Below are 16557 nucleotides of genomic sequence, written 5' to 3'. Positions count from 1 at the left end.
TTGTAATGTTGGATCAAAGCTCTTTCTTAGAATTTTATACATATAATTCCAATATGTATTTTTTAGGTCAAAAAAGTTTTAGAATGTAGGTTTCTTTGAAAAGAGGCTGTGTGTGTTCTAGGTTGTCACTCTTTGTTATAATCCTGACAATTTTCTTCTGGAGTCTGAACAATGGTAGTAGGTGAGTAGGATAAGTATTGCACCATATGGCTGTACAATAACTGAGATGGGGCAGGACATGGGCATGGTAAAGAATTTTAAGTACATGTAAAGGCATCAGATCTTTAACTTGGTGGAGGAGATAAATCAACCGTGATAATTTGAGACATAGTCCAGATATATGTTGTTTGAATCTCAAGGCTTGGTCAATGGTCACACCTAGTAATGTATGTTTGGTGTTTTTTTGGATAACATCATTTTGATACTGTAGGGGGGTAGGTTTTCTGATGTTTTATTGGTGAACAGCATATAATATATTTTATTTAAATTAACAGTTAGTCTATTATTTGCACACTAAACATGGAAAGTTTTGAGGTCAGTGTTCGCTCTGTTAATAATATCAATTGGGTCTTTACCAGTAACATATAAGGTGGAGTCGTCAGCAAAAAGTATTGCTTTGAAATCTGAAAATATTTGAGCTAAATCATTAATATACAGAAGAAAAAGTATCGGGCCAAGAACACTCCCTTGAGGGACTCCATATTCAATAGGTTTAGGTGTGGACGAATAGTTTTGAGTCTTGACAGATTGAGTTCTGTTTGTTAGATAATCTTTAAACCATCCATGTATGATACCCCGTATTCCATAATATTCTTTTTTTTTTTGTGTGTAAAATATCATGTCTTACAGTATCAGATGCTTTGGAGAAATCAATAAAAACGCTAAGTAGTGAAAGTTTAGAGTCCAAAGTAGAATAGATTTCCTCGGTGAAGGAACTCAAAGCGTTAAAGGTGGTCAGGCCTTGTCGGAAACCAAACGGTTCTGGGTTTAAAATGGATTTAGCTTCAAGAAATGATATCAAAAACTTTTTCCTTATTTTCTCAAAAAATTTAGAGTAAATATTGAGCAGAGATATTGGTCTGTAACTCCCTATAACATCTTTAAGACCTTTTTTGTAAATGGGTATAACAGTGGCATGTTTCAAGCAATGTGGATATTTACCATTGGCAATGGATTGGTTAAACAGCATAGCTAATGGTATGACTATTTGATGCGTATTTGTTTTAATAAGAGATATAGAGATCTCATGTGTATTGCTTTTTTTTTTATTTTGCAAGGAGTTGATAATGTTAATTACATCTTGTGGGTATATTGTGGGAGCTGCCATAGATGTTGGGTAGTCACCTTGAAGAAACCTTAAAGGGTTCTCATTAGATGGTGGGATATTTTTTATCTAAGTTAGGGGCAACATTAGTATAGTAGTCAATAAATGCTTCAGCTATTTCTAAAGGATTCTTTAAAATGCTGTTGTTATTGGATATATAGTTTAGGTAATTCTTTTTATGATCGTTTTTGAGTTGATTTATGGAGTTCCATATTTTTCTTGTGTCATTTTTAAAGTTCGAGAATATAGCCATATAATAAGCCTGCTAGCACTTTTAATTACTCTGTTTAAGGTATTACGATATTGTTTGTAGTAATTTTCTGAAATAACACCTATTTTATAGTCTTTGAATAAGTTGTTTTTTAACCTAATAGAATTTAGAACATATTGTGTTATCCAAGGATTGTTTATTCTTTTATCAGTTAGATATTTATTTTTTAAAGGAAAACATTGGATATATATTTCTTGGATTTTAGTAATAAATATATCAAAGTTGTAAATAATGTCTTCTGAGAAAAGGAGATTATTCCAATTTAATGAGTCTAATTTGTGGGAAAAAAAAAACTGTTTGCCTTCCTGTCCTATATTTCTGAAAGTAAACTTATGTAGTTTATGGTTTGTTGGGGAAATAGCTGTGTTCAAAAATATTGGGAGATGGTCCGAGATAGGGAAATTAATAATTCCCGAGGTAAAGTTTCTGATAAAATTAGTATAAATATGGCCTAGTAAGGATGGTTGTCCTAGATTACTGCTGTCAGGAAAGCTTGTAGGTCTGGCAATATGGGGATTGAAATTGAGAGATTGGACATTCACAAGGAAATTGTTTGTAGAGATGTGTGTTGTGTGTTCTAACAGGTTAATGTTAAAATTTCCTAAGATTACAAAATTATTGTTTTTTATAGAATCTTTCAAGAGTGCATACAAAATATCTGTAAATTCTTCTACAGCTATATGTTTACTGCTTGGTCTATAGATTAAACATATTTTTATATTTAATGGATTCAAGTTTATTCTAATGCTATTGATTTCGATGTTTTCATTTACAATTGTTAATTTTTCAACTTGTTCCGATTGAATAATGTTTGAAACAAAAATTGAGACTCCTCCCTGAGGTCGTGTGTTTCTGGTGAGGTGAGAGGAGCGATAACCAGTAAATTCATGGTGGTGCCTGTTCCTGTCATTTAGCCAAGTCTCTGTTATTACTAAAATATCCGGTGGTGTTTTAAGACATTTAAGGAATGATCTAAAACTATCACCATTTTTTGCATCATGTTTAAGTTTGTCGTGTTGGGAGATTTGATAAGACTACTGTAAGTATTTATGTCATAGTATTTAGATATGGAATCAAAATCCATATGTCCGTGTATTTGATTGACTATTTCCATGCCAATGTCTGCACTAGCGTGATCATGATCCAGTTCATTAAACAGAGTGTGATATAAGTGGGTCATAGAGATAAAGTAATATGAAAGAGAGAAAGAACAGGAGTATAAAAAAGAGAGTAAGACTTCTTTATGAAACGCTGCACTTGGTGTGATATAAAAAGACATAACAAAATATATATGAGTCATCGTGTAATAAGAAAGAAAATGTTTATCCATGAAGCAATTATTAATTGTACAAGATACACATTGCGTGTAGACATACTCATAGTCACTATTGCTATGTTAAAGTTATAGTGGATGTAGTAGTGGTGGTAGTAATAGTAGTAGTGGTGGTAGTAGTAGTAGTAGTGGTGGTAGTAGTAGTAGTGGTAATGGTAGTAGTAGTAGTAATGATAGTAGTAGTAGTAATAGTAGTAGTAGTAGTAGTGGTGGTAGTAGTAGAAGTGGAAATAGAGGTGGAAATAATGGTATTAGTGGTAGAGATAGTTGTAGTAGTGGTATAGATAGTTGTAGTATTGATGGAAGTAGTGGTAATAGTGGTTGAACTAGTAGTAGAAGTAGTGGTAGCACGATGATAGTAACAGTGGTAGAAGCATAGTAGTAGTACTGGTAGAAGCTTTAGTAATAGGGATAGTGATTAGTAGTAGTATTAAGGTAGTAGTAGTATTAAGGTAGAAGAAGTAGTAGCAAGGTAGTAGTAGTAGTAGCAAGGTAGTAGTAGTAGTAGTAGTAGTAGTAGTAGTAGCAAGGTAGTAGTAGTAGTAGCAAGGTAGTAGTAGTAGTAGCAAGGTAGTAGTAGTAGTAGCAAGGTAGTAGTAGTAGTAGTAGCAAGGTAGTAGTAGTAGTAGTAGTAGCAAGGTAGTAGTAGTAGTAGTAGCAAGGTAGTAGTAGTAGTAGTAGTAGCAAGGTAGTAGTAGTAGTAGCAAGGTAGTAGTAGTAGTAGCAAGGTAGTAGTAGTAGTAGTAGCAAGGCAGTAGTAGTAGTAGCAAGGCAGTAGTAGTAGTAGCAAGGTAGTAGTAGTAGTAGCAAGGTAGTAGTAGTAGTAGTAGTAGTAGTAGTAGTAGTAGTAGCAAGGTAGTAGTAGCAGGCAAGCAGTAGTAGCAGTAGCAGTAGTAGTAGCAAGGCAGTAGTAGTAGCAAGGTAGCAGTAGTAGTAGCAAGCAAGTAGTAGTAGTAGCAGTAGAAGGTAGCAGTAGTGAGTAGCAAGGCCAGTAGCAGTAGTAGTAGAGCAGGGCAGTAGTAGTAGTAGCAGTAGTAGTAGTAGTAGTAGTAGCACTGGTAGCAGTAGTAGCAGTAGTAGTAGCAGTAGTAGTAGTAGTAGTAGTAGCAAGGCAGTAGTAGTAGTAGGTAGTAGTAGCAAGGGGTAGTAGTAGCAGTAGTAATAGTAGTAGCAGTAGCAGTAGCAAGGTAGTAGTAGTAGCAGGGTAGTAGTAGCAGTAAAGGTGGTAGTAGTAGCAAGGAGGTAGTAGTAGTAGTAAGTGATGGTGATAGTAGTAGCAAGGTAGTAGTAGTAGTAGCAAGGTAGTAGTAGTAGTAGCAAGGTAGTAGTAGTAGTAAGGTAGTAGTAGTAGTAGCAAGGTAGTAGTAGTAGTAGTAGTAGTAGTAGCAAGGTAGTAGTAGTAGTAGTAGTAGTAGTAGCAAGGTAGTAGTAGTAGTAGTAGTAGTAGTAGTAGTAGCAAGGTAGTAGTAGTAGTAGTAGTAGTAGTAGCAAGGTAGTAGTAGTAGTAGTAGCAATAATAATAATAATAATAATAATAAATAATAATAATAATAATAATAATAATCATAATGATAATAATCCTGTTCCTAAAAAAATAAAGATGATGATGATGATAATAATTATTCAATAATAATAATAATAGTAATAACAATAAATGATGATAAAAACATACCAGTAGTAAATAATTGGAGCGTAATACGAATAACTACAATCAAGATTAGTGGTAAACTAGTAGGTTACATTTATGTATAGAAGCAATGGTAATGGTAGTAGTATATTAGGAGGTTAACAATATAAAAGTAGGATAACAGCAATGGTAACAACAACAATAAGTGGTAAATAAAACTAATACCTCAAATATCAATAATGATAATAATAACAACGATAATAATAATAATAGTAGTAATCATAATGATATTGATAATAATAGCAATACTAATATTAGTACAAATAAACTACTAATAATAAGAATGAGTAATAATGCATATTTCGTTGATAACACTTACAATGAAAATACTTGCAATAATGTTAATAATAGTTTTAATAATCATATTAGTGAAGATGATAATAGTAATAATAATAATAATAATAATAATAATAATAATAATAATAATAATAATAATAATAATAATATTGATAATAATTATAATGATGATAATAATAATAACAATGATACTAAATAATTTAGGATGACTGTTTGGTAGTTCTTAGTTGCACTACTATTAGTTATTACTGCTTTAATATTAATGGCCTGTAGCTGTGTAGGGGTCGTGGATGTTTTAACAATGGTTATTGTTTTAAATTGTACTAGCAGTTATAGTTTTCAATTATAAATGGAGAAAAAAGTAGTAGTAGTAGTAGTAATAGTAGTAGTAGTAGTAGCAGTGGTAGTAGTAGTAGTAGGAATAGGAGTGGAGGTTATAGTAGACATATTAATAGTAGTAGTGGTAGTAGAATAAGTTTTGTTTTTGTTGCTACTGGCAGTGTTGGTGTAAGTGGTGGTCAGAGAGTACTTATTGATATTGTAGTTGTTGTGGTAGTTGTGGCTGAAGTAGTAGCAGCAGTCGAAGTGGTAGCAGCCGTAGGTTGATTGTAGTCTAGTCGGAGAAGGCGATTTCCCGGTACGTGTCCAGCATCACGGATACTTCTCCAGGAAAGCCACCAAGGTTTGTTCGTCGACAGTTGTGTGCCGTACTGTGGAGTTTTTGAGTTTTATGGTGATCTTTCCATCCTTTGTATGGCACTGTTGGAATTTTTGTCTGTGGACTTTCCTCACTGCTAGCACCTTTTTCAGGATGTTGTATCTTTTTGGGGTCAAGCTCTCGTTGATGTAGATATTCGGTTTTAGGTTTATGCAGGCCCCCACAAGATCATATTTCAGGGACCTATTCACCAATTTGACGATGATGGGCCTGTTTCTGTTTTGTTGAACGGGCCCGAGCCTGTGTGCCACACTTATGTCTTCTTCTTTGACATTTATTTTCAGCTGGTCTTTGAAGGTGGACACCACGAGACTTTTGGCGTTTTCAGGTGCCGTTTCTGGGGGAAGTGCGGGGCAACTAACAACCACTGTGTCGTTTCGCTCATATTGTTCGATGTTGTCAATGTGTGTTTCAAAGCTGTTTAGTTTGTGTTTCAGGTCATTCACTTCAGTTTCCAGGTTGGAGATTACTGTGTCTTTCTTTACCATTTCTTCTTTTATTATTTCTAATTCTGTTTTGAACTGCTTTGTGATGATCACTTTTAGAATTTTGACCAGCGCCTTTGATTCTTCCGAAACGCCAATCATCATGTCACCTAGTTCACTGTCCACAAGGTTGGGTTGGGCACCAGCGGCAGATGCTGTAGCGGAACGGCTCGTTGGGGTTTGATTCGGTGTTGTTTGTGAGTTGGCCCGTAGTTGTCTGAGACCTTGAGCCGCTCCTCGTCTTGTATTGGCCATGGTAGTGGAATACACACACACTGCTTATGATGGAGTTGCTGTAGTGTTTCACTGGTGTTGTTTGTGTGTTCACTCAACTGTTTTTTTCTTGTTACTGCTTAGTTTGTTGACTTCACTACAATCACATGCAGGCACTTGGTACTTTGTATCTGATGACCTCTGGCAACATTCAGTTAATCACTGCAATAGGCACAGTCTATATCATATTTCTGTGTTCACTATAAAATAGTCTTGTGCTAGATCATTGTTCTGTTCACCCGGTGCAGCTGTCCAGAGCAGCCAACACGGGAATGAAGGAAGCTAGGTAGGAGCGAGGGGTCTTGTTTCGATCAAGGAGGGGAACGAAGAAGAAGAAGAAGAGGAAGAGGAAAAAGAAGAGGAAGAAGAGGAAGAAGAAGAGGAAGAAGGGGAAGAAGAAGAAGAAGAGGAAGAAGAGGAGGGAGAGGAGAAAGAGGAGGAAGAGGAGGAAAAAGAGGAAGAGGAGGAAGAAAAAGAGGAAGAGGAAACATGGAAACATGGAAAACATGGAAACATGGACTAGCAGGCAGCAGAAAGCCTGTTGGCTCATTATTAGGCTGCCTGCGTTCAGTGATTTAATCAATCCGTTTGCCATAGGAGTGGCTTGCAGGGAAGGATTAAAGCACTTGTGTACCTACTCTTGGGAACGTTCAGTTCACACCCGTTGCAGCAAAGTGGCGATCAATGCGTTTCTTGAAGGAGTTGATGGTCTCTGCGCTAACCACTTCTGCAGGAAGGCTGTTCCAGTGGCGATCAACTCTATTTGAGAAATAACTCCTGCCGATGTCGGTATTGCATCGCTTTGCTTGAATTGTTTTTCCGTTGTTTCTTGTTCTCAGGTTAGTTTGTAGCGTGAAGAGTTTGGAGTGATCAACGTTGCTGAGCTTGTTCAGGTACTTAAAGACTTGTATCATGTCTCCCCGCAGTCGTCTCTTTTCCAACGTGAAGAGGTTGAGTCGCTCGAGTCGTTCTTCATAGGGTTTCGTCCTCAGTGATGGTATCACCTTCGTGGCGCGGCGCTGTACTCTCTCAAGTAATTCAATGTCTTTCCTGTAATTAGGAGACCAGAATTGCACGGCGTATTCCAGGTGGGGCCTTACCAGCGAATTATACAAGGATAACATAACTCCCGGCGTCTTGTATTCGAAGTTCCTCGATATGAACCCAAGCATTATATTGGCTTTCTTACAGGCGGACTTGCAGTGTTTTGTTTGTTTCAAGTCACTGGTGATGGTGACCCCGAGGTCTCTTTCCTCTTGCACAACATGTAGTGGTTCGCCACCCATGTGGTATATGTGGTTGCTGTTTCTGGATCCGATATGCATTACTTTACATTTGGTAGTGTTGAAGGACATCTGCCATTTTTCCGACCACCGAGTGATCAGGTCCAGGTCTCTCTGGATAATTTCGCAGTCTGCCGTCGTGAGGGCCTTCCCACCCAAAGAAGAAGAGGAAGAGGAGGAGGAAGACGATGAGGAGGAAGAAGATGAGGAAGAGGAGGAAGAAGAGGAAGAGGAGGAAGAAGAGGAAGAGGAGGAAGAGGAGGAAGAAGAGGAGGAGGAGGAAGAAGAAGAAGAAGAGGAAGAAAAAGAAGAGAAAGAGGAAGAGGAAGAGGAAGAAGAAGAAAACGAAGAGGAAGAAGAAGAAGAGGAAGAAGAAGAAGAAGAAGAGGAAGAGGAAGAGGAAGAAGAAGAGGAAGAAGAAGAAGAAGAAGAGGAAGAGGAAGAAGAAAAGGAAGAGGAAGAAGAAGAGGAAGAAAATTAACAGCGAGGTATACATAAATGATGCGTGTGTACGACATTTGTTTTGTGAGTGGAGATGTCTCCATTCTTCCTCCAAACCTGAGACAAGCGACAGAGGGAGGGAGGGAAAGAGGGAGGAAGGTAGGGAGAGAGGGAGGGGGGGAAAGCTAGAATTGCCTCCGTTTTTTTATACCTTTTTTTACTTTCCACTAGCTTCTTTTCACTCATTATTCACTATTGTTTTACACTATTGATTCGGTACGAGTACTTACTGTTCATGAGCGTTATCGTTGTTCAGAAAAATGAGTACGATGTTAGGTGTTACGAGCGCGAAAATTTGAAAACGTCGGAGCTTATATGGTTAAGTCAGGAGAATCACTGATTGATAGAGATGAAGAAATGAGCGAGGCGTTAAATAGATATTTCTTAACTGTATTTACCAAAGAAAGATTAGATGATATACCTCAGGGAGAACAGATCTACAGGGAGAAAAGATGGAAGGATTAACCGACATCAAAATAAGTAGGGAGCTCGTGATTAGACAGATATATAGACTTAAAGTCACCAAGGCGCCAGGGCCAGATGAACTTTTTCCCAGGATAATAAAGGAATGTAAATCTGAAATCAGTGGGCAGTTAACATAAGTATTTAGGAAGTCACTAGACACAGGGGTGGTGCCTGTTTCATGGAGGCAGGCACACTTTATTCCAGTATTTAAGAAGAGTGACAAATCTTCTACGGAAAACTATAGGCCGATTAGTTTGACGTCAGTTACAGGTAAAATGATTGAGTCAATAATAGCTGATAGTATTAGGGACCATATTGACAGACATAATTTAATTCACGACTCACAACATGAGTTTATTAAAGGAAAGTCGTGCCTCATTAATCTTAATCTTTTATCCTTTTAAAATAGAGCATACGAGACAGCTGACAATGATGAGAACCATGATGTAGTTTATCTTGATTTTAGTAAGGCCTTCGATAAGGTACCTCACCAGAGACTGTTAAATAAAGTCAGGGTTCATGGAATAAGAGGGAAGGTATTTGATTGGATTAAGGCGTGGATTAGCGAGATGAAACAGAGGGTTACCATTAACGGTAAAAAATCCGAATGGGGTAATGTTACCAGTGGGGTTACTGCGCTTTTATTTATTATCTACATCAATGACATATACAATGGAATAACTAGTGACATAGGTAAATTTGCAGATGACACCAAAATAGGATGCACTATTAGGACAGGGAAGGATGCTAGAGCACTGCAGGAGGATCTCAACAAACTGTCAGCTTGGTCTGAGAAATGGCAGATGAGCTTTAGCATCACCAAGTGTAGCGTACTTAGTTTAGAAACACGCAACCCATTACACGGGTATAGTTTAGACTCCACAGCAATAGGCAGATCAGAGTGTGAAAGGGATTTGGGAGTGGTAGTGAACTCTGACCTATAACTAAGGAAGCAATGCATTATTGCGAGGAATAGGGCTAACAGGGTATTAGGCTTTATTAACAGGACGGCAACCAACAGGAGTGAAGAGGTCATCCTCAGACTCTATTTAGCGCTAGTTAGGGCACACTTAGATTATGCTGTCCAGTTTTGGTGCCCACACTACAGAATGGACATCATCTTGCTAGAATCAGTTCAGAGGAGGATGACCAAGATGATTCAGGGGCTGAGGAACCCCCATATCAAAATACGCTGAAACATCTAAACTTACATTTTTTTTTTTACAACAAAGGAGGCAGTTCAAGGGCACAAAAAAAATAATAATAAAAAAAAGCCCGCTAATCGTTGCTCCCATAAATTCGGGAGGAGAGGTGTCCTGGTACCCTCCTCTTGAAAAAGTTCAAGTCACAGGCAGAAGGAAATACAGATGAAGGAAGATTGTTCCAGAGTTTACCAGCGTGAGGGATGAAAGAGTGAAGATGCTGGTTAACTCTTGCATAAGGGGTTTGGACAGTATAGGGATGAGCATGAGTAGAAAGTCGTGTGCAGCGGGGCCGCGGGAGGGGGGGAGGCATGCAGTTAGCAAGTTCAGAAGAGCAGTCAGCGTGGAAATATCGATAGAAGATAGAAAGAGAGGCAGCATTCACTAGAAAGACGAAGAGTGCGGGGAGATCTGATATAAGTATTCAAATGGGTCAAGGGTTACAACAAAGGCGATATAAATAAAGTACTGATAATTAGCCAGCTGGATAGAAGACGCAGTAATGGATTTAAATTAGAAAAGTATAGATTTAGGAGAGATATAGGCAGGCATTGGTTTAGTAATAGGGCGGTGGGGGAATGGAATAGACTCAGCAATCACATAGTTAGTGCAGGGACGATAGCTTGTTTTAAGAGTAAACTGGATAACTACATGGACGAGGATGACAGGTGGCAGTGAGGTGTGGGTGCAGTAAGGGAACAGGGTACTGGAGCGTACGCCCGTACTGAAGGTAAACGAGGATCAAGCCTCTATACCTGTAACCCCTGAAACTACACCTCCCCCATTGTGAGTAGTGTGTGGGGGGGGGATTCTGGAGCTGCCCCGTGTAGGCCACTCGGCCTCTTGCAGTTTCCCTATGTTCTTATGTTCTTATGTTATCTTTTCTAACGGCTTTTTGCTTGACGGGATGGTAGCGAAGGGCAGAGAAGCGGTAGCACGCAGCGGACACGTGTGGCTCCCTGGTTCATGGCCTGCGTGGAGGGGTGGAAACACGGGCCGCCAGGGATGCCAACCGTAGCACTCACGCTATGAACGCAATTATACCTATATATTTACCATTTAATCGACCATTTTATTTGTGATTCTACATCGAAAAATATGTATAATCACACTAATGCGTGTAAAATGCTTCAGTTACCAAGATTTCCATGTTCAGGTGTTTGCAAAACCCACCAACGCAACCCCTAGGAAGGGAAGGGGTCGGGGTCAACTTATAGTGCCCAACAGAAAGGGGACACCGTGTAAGAGGAAGGTGGTGGGGGAGATATATGGTATAGCTGTCTGACTCGACTTTGCCCAACAAAGCTGTGCCTATCAACAAGTTTTTGTTTGTAGACATTCGCTTCTGAGCATGCGCCGTTAGCGCGAGGGACAAAGGGACAGCTTCGTACTCATATTTTTCCCACATTTCCCTTCATCCCTCCCTACCTTCTGTACCTCTTTCCAATCCTCCTCCGTTGCCCCACCTACATATTATTATCCTTGCCGCGCCCTAATCCATATTACACTTCCTACTTTTTTACACACCGTACTGGTGCTCCTCTTCCTCTTCCTCCTCCCCCTCCCACTCATCCTCCTGCTTCTCCTTCGCCCATCACAAAGAAAATCACATCACATCACAGGAAAACTAGCTCCTTCCTCGTTTAGCTGTTTGCTCAGGCTACATACAGATGGCGCTTTTGTTCCTGCCAACCAAGGACGTCTGAGTCGAGTCGAGTTAGTCGTTAGCCTTAGTTGAGCTGCCTGCTGGTGAGGGTCCGCTGTCACAAGTGTTTCGTTCCTCACCATCTTTTTATATATTTTTTTTAACTAAACCAATTGTTCTTGTTATAATTATATTCTTAAACTAAAACAATTCTTACAACCATATGATAGATGAGGAAGTATTAACTAAACGTGGTAGAGAAAATAAATGCTCATAACGGATTCTTTAACGTCTTTGACAATAAAAAGTAAAGATGGCAGCAAGGTGAAATTTTGGCGTTGTGAGCAAAAACATCGATGCAAAGCACGGCTCCATACTAAAGCTGGAAACGTAGTGAGGGAGCTGAACAGCCATTCGCATGATGCTTCTGCAGGTCACGACCGGATATTAATCTTCGGGAGACAGAGCTGGCTACAGCACTTAGTAACATCTTAAATGTAGTTTGCAGATGGTACATTCAGAATTGCTCCCAGCCTCTTTTCTCAGATTTATGTAATTATGGTAAAAAAACAACAACATGGAGCTACTCCTACGGTTTATGCTCTTTTGCCTAACAAGCAACGCACCACATACATGAATATGTTCGAGTTATTGAAAGAAATGGAACCCATCTTGAAAACCAGTTCAATCGTCCGTGATTTTGAACAAGCTGCGCACAATGCTATGAAAGACACATTCTCTGATGTTCATATAAACGGATGTATTTTTTTCATTTAATTCTAAATAGGCAAAAACATCTACCTATTTTGGGGTTCACAAATTTGTATTAACACTAATCCAGATCTCGCGTTAAAAGTCAAAAGGATTATTGTCATGTCCTTTGTACCTCTGAACAAGATCGATGAATATGTGGATGCTCTAGCGACCGAACTGCCGCAAGAATTTGATGATTTACTAAACTGGTTTGAGGATACATACGTTGGTCGTTCGAAGAGACGAGGAAATGGAAGACGAACTTCTTTATTTCGCCCTGAGATTTGGAACCTCCATCAGAGAACATTAAACGGGGAAGACCTCACAAACAATAATGCGGAGGCAGCCCACCGTCGATTGAAATACGAACTTGGCATGCAGCATCCCGCCATATGAAAATTAATTGATGGATGCTATCGAACACTTGAGGAGCCTTGCTCATAATTACCAAACTAACTAAATAACGGTGCGTAACAATTTTTAGTGTTTAAAACTATTTAATGCTTTTAATTTCTAATAAAGTTAGTTTTAAATCTTTCTAAAGTTTGTTTTTAAGTTCTTACTAAAACTTTTAAAAGTTCTGTTTTTAATTTAGCAGTTTTAAGCTTCTTTTTACTTGTTTACTGCGAACAATATTGAATTGAGCCCAATTGTCCCATGACGCCCAAACTGCCGCGCCCAAACGGCGTTAAAATGGCTGAGCCCAATTGTCCCAATCCGGTCTATAGCAGGTGGGTTGCGGAGGATTGAGGGGGTGGGGTCGTAAAGCCTTGCTAGAAACGGCTTGGCAAAATATTTTTTTTGCTTATCGTTTCGAAATAGTTTTCTGTTTTAATTTTGTTGGTGCTGTTTATTTCTGCTGGTGTTTTTTTGTGTGTGTGTGTGTATTTCGTTGGGGATATACCCCAAAGGAGGAAGGCGGTGCATGCCGCGCAACCACCCAGACGGCTGGTAGAGAGATATCCAATTATTTCAAGGAGTAGGCCCAACAACGGGGCTGAGGGTGTTGGAAAGAGCCCACCTTTCCACCCCCATGGCACCAGGTAGGTCTCGAACCTACGCCCTAGCACCCCGCCGAAGCGCAAGGCGGAGACTACCACTGGTGTGTTGAGAGGGAACATCGGGGTATCTTTCTATCTTTCAGGGACATGTCAGGGCCGGTTTTGTTTGAAAATTGATGTGTAATAAAAGTGTAAAACAAATTGCTGATATCAGGGGCGCGTGGGTTTCATTTTTTTTTTTTAAAGGATCGTGAGTGTAAATACGTTTGGAAACATTGGTCTATAGAATGACACACACACACACACACACACACACACACACAGAGGAGGGTAGAATTGCTGGCGATGACGAGTCCAGCTCGTGATCAGGCCGTGGTGAATTGCACACAAAGGGAAGGAGACAGGGAGGAAGAGAAGAACAGAGAGCGAGTGATAAGAAAATACAGATAGAGGCTGTGAGAAGGAAGAGAACAAGGAAAAGGAGTGAGGAAAACATATGGAGAGATTGAGAGTAGAAAATGAAAGGGAAAAGGATAAGGTGAGAAGGGAGAGGAAGGTAGAGGATGCGGAATGATCGTGTGTGTGTGTGTTTTAATCTAATGTAAAAGGGTAGGAAAAAGAGAGGGAGAGAGGAACAGTGAGTGAAAAGGAAATGGACTGAGGGTGTGAGAAGGGAGGAAACTAGAGAGAGAGAGAGAGAGAGAGAGAGAGAGAGAGAGAGAGAGAGAGAGAGAGAGAGAGAGAAAGGCAATAGAAGTAAAGGAAAAGGGTATGAGAAAGGAAGGAGAGGAAAGAAGGGGCATGTAAAGAATGAGGATAGAGAGAGAAAAGGTGTGTGAGTGGGAGGGAAATAAATAAATAAATAAAAATGTTGGGGTGAGGGAAAAACAGATAGAAATGAGAAATGAGAAAACTAAGGGGAGGGGAAGGGAAAAGGAAGTTAGCGGGTGAGAAATGAGGTACACACTCTCTCTCTCTCTCTCTCTCTCTCTCTCTCTCTCTCTCTCTAATAATTCACTTTTTCGAAGAAATCAGCATATATAGTTATTATTAAGGGCCTCATAGTCTAATATCAACAACAGATGATATTAGCAAACCTATAACAAAGAAGAATGACATGAAAAATGCATAAATAAATAAGCTAATAAAATTATGGAATTGGGAGGGAGGCTGCAACAACGTCGAGCGAGATAGCAACGTGGCGGGAAGATGGGCAGTGAGGCCAAATGGTACTGGCGGCGCTAGCAATACCGAAACCTAAGCGGTACTGGTACCCGGTGCCGGAACTGTGTACCGGTGCCATTAGTGCCCCCGGAGAACCGGTTCCGCTCGTGCCGCTAAGGAGCCGGAACCGCTTAGTTTCTTGGACTTGGGCCTCTCCTTCTCAAGATCACGCCAATCATACATTTGCCTATCATTCAACCAGGAGACCTCACCAACAGGCATATACATCGGTGGTGCACGACTGGTTGAGCACGACACATTACCGCCTGCCTATTGCTGGACGAGTTTTCTCCATGAGAAGGCATGAAACCTTTACTTAACGCATCGCTTCGTAGGCCGTCTAGCCAGTAATCGCAGACCTCCATGGATGGCACTGCCTCGAGTGTCTTAGCGCTTCATTTGGAGTGTTTTTTCTATCAGTGACTTTCGTGACTGTTGCTAATATACAACTTCTGGCGGTAAGTAGTGATAGTGATTCTTGCACAGAAAATAATGCATGGTACGTTGATCTCTACACAGTACTTAAAAACTATACATACATGCACAGATATCTGAAACAGACGCACGAAGACGGATGGGCTACATCCCTACCTGGGTCACGGGTGGCAAAGGATCGTGGGCCGCCAAGTCGTCGATGGTTGACGTTCCAGCGGCGCCACCGATCACCCAAATCTTCTTGAGAGTGTCAGGGGGCAGCAGTGAGAAGGCAGCCTCCGCAGTGGATAGAAGGTCGACATGTATTACAGCCCACTGCGCACCAACCAGCCGCGTGCAGTGCACCAGGTCATCTAGGGAACATTTAATTATTAACAAAACGTCTGAGTATGTCGCTAGATCACAGCATCGTGATCAATCGAGAAATTTTGCTCTTGAAAAAAATGGCTGAATATTTTTTTTCGGACAATGTTTTGTCAACCTTTTACTTTCATTACACCAAGAGATATGAATATCTGTAATATGTTATTAATTTCAATAAATAATAAATAGGCATTTCGCGCAGGTTTTGAGGAAAGGAAAGAAAATACCGAGGCCTTTGAATTAACACGCATATGATTTTCTGAAGATGCCAAACAATAAGGAGGTGTGCATAGTGAGTTTGTACTGTAATGGTAAAATAGACGAGAATAATAGGAGAAGACGTATATGAAATTATTGAGACCAAGGTCAATGTCGTTGATGTAAATGACGAAGAGAATGGGTCCCAGGACAGAGCCTTGGGGGACACCACTAGTGACTGGCATCCACTCAGGGGTCACTTATTTATTACAACTCTTTGCTTTCTATTGCTTAGCCAGTGCTTGATCCATTCGTGAAGTTTACCCCCGATACCTATTTCCTTGATTTTTTGAAGCAACTTGTAGTGTGGAACTTTATCAAACGCCTTCTGGAAGTCCAAATAAATAATATCAAGTGATTTAGAAACATCATAGACTGCAAAATGCTCGTTATAGAACGTTAATAGATTCGACAAATAAGATCTGTTGTTACGGGAACCATGTTGCGAGTCCAGGATTAGCGAATTACACTCTGGGAAGTTAACTGCTTTATCTAGAATGATTGTTTCAAATAATTTACCAATAATTAAGATTAAGCTGATTGTACATAATTATCGAGTAATTTTCGGTCGCCTTTTTGAAAATGGGTGTTACGTTAGCCATTTTCCAATTACTAACAACGATGCATGAATTGCAGGTATTAAACAATTGTTAAGGTCTGAAGTATCTCTGTTGATATTTCTTTAAGTAATTTTGGATATATTTATCAGGTCCTGGACTTTTTGTTATTTTTAAGTGACTGCAGCGCTTTCAGAACCTCAGCATACTACTTCATAGTCAGGAGGTCGACTGGATTGGCATGTTAGGAAACAGCAGGAACAGCAGCAGTATACTGATTTCATAGTCAGGTAGAATTACATATAAAAACCGGTAGAATTACTATTAAAAACCGTAGAATCAATATTACAACCGAATTATTATTAAGAGAGAAGGTAAATTTTGGAACTTGCAACTTCTTGCTTTCCCGCTGGCCTCGGTGTCTCCGCCTGTGGTGAGGCTATTACCTGGACACAGGGCCGGTCTTGACATCACGTTACCAC

The 16557-nt window shown here is 39.7% G+C and overlaps 1 long non-coding RNA gene across 1 annotated transcript in view; it reads right to left on the bottom strand.

Moving 5' to 3' along the window:
- Positions 1 to 15850, bottom strand: part of LOC126991619 (uncharacterized) — a 57329-nt gene extending 41479 nt beyond the window's left edge. Inside the window, exon 1 of the long non-coding RNA XR_007745702.1 lies at positions 15054 to 15850. This is a non-coding gene — a long non-coding RNA (uncharacterized LOC126991619). The remainder of the gene's footprint in view (positions 1 to 15053) is intronic.
- Positions 15851 to 16557: the final 707 nt, after the last annotated feature.

This window comes from Eriocheir sinensis, unplaced genomic scaffold, assembly GCF_024679095.1.
Source record: "Eriocheir sinensis breed Jianghai 21 unplaced genomic scaffold, ASM2467909v1 Scaffold31, whole genome shotgun sequence".
Taxonomy (NCBI): domain Eukaryota; kingdom Metazoa; phylum Arthropoda; class Malacostraca; order Decapoda; family Varunidae; genus Eriocheir; species Eriocheir sinensis.
This window is presented reverse-complemented; position numbering and strand designations above follow the sequence as displayed.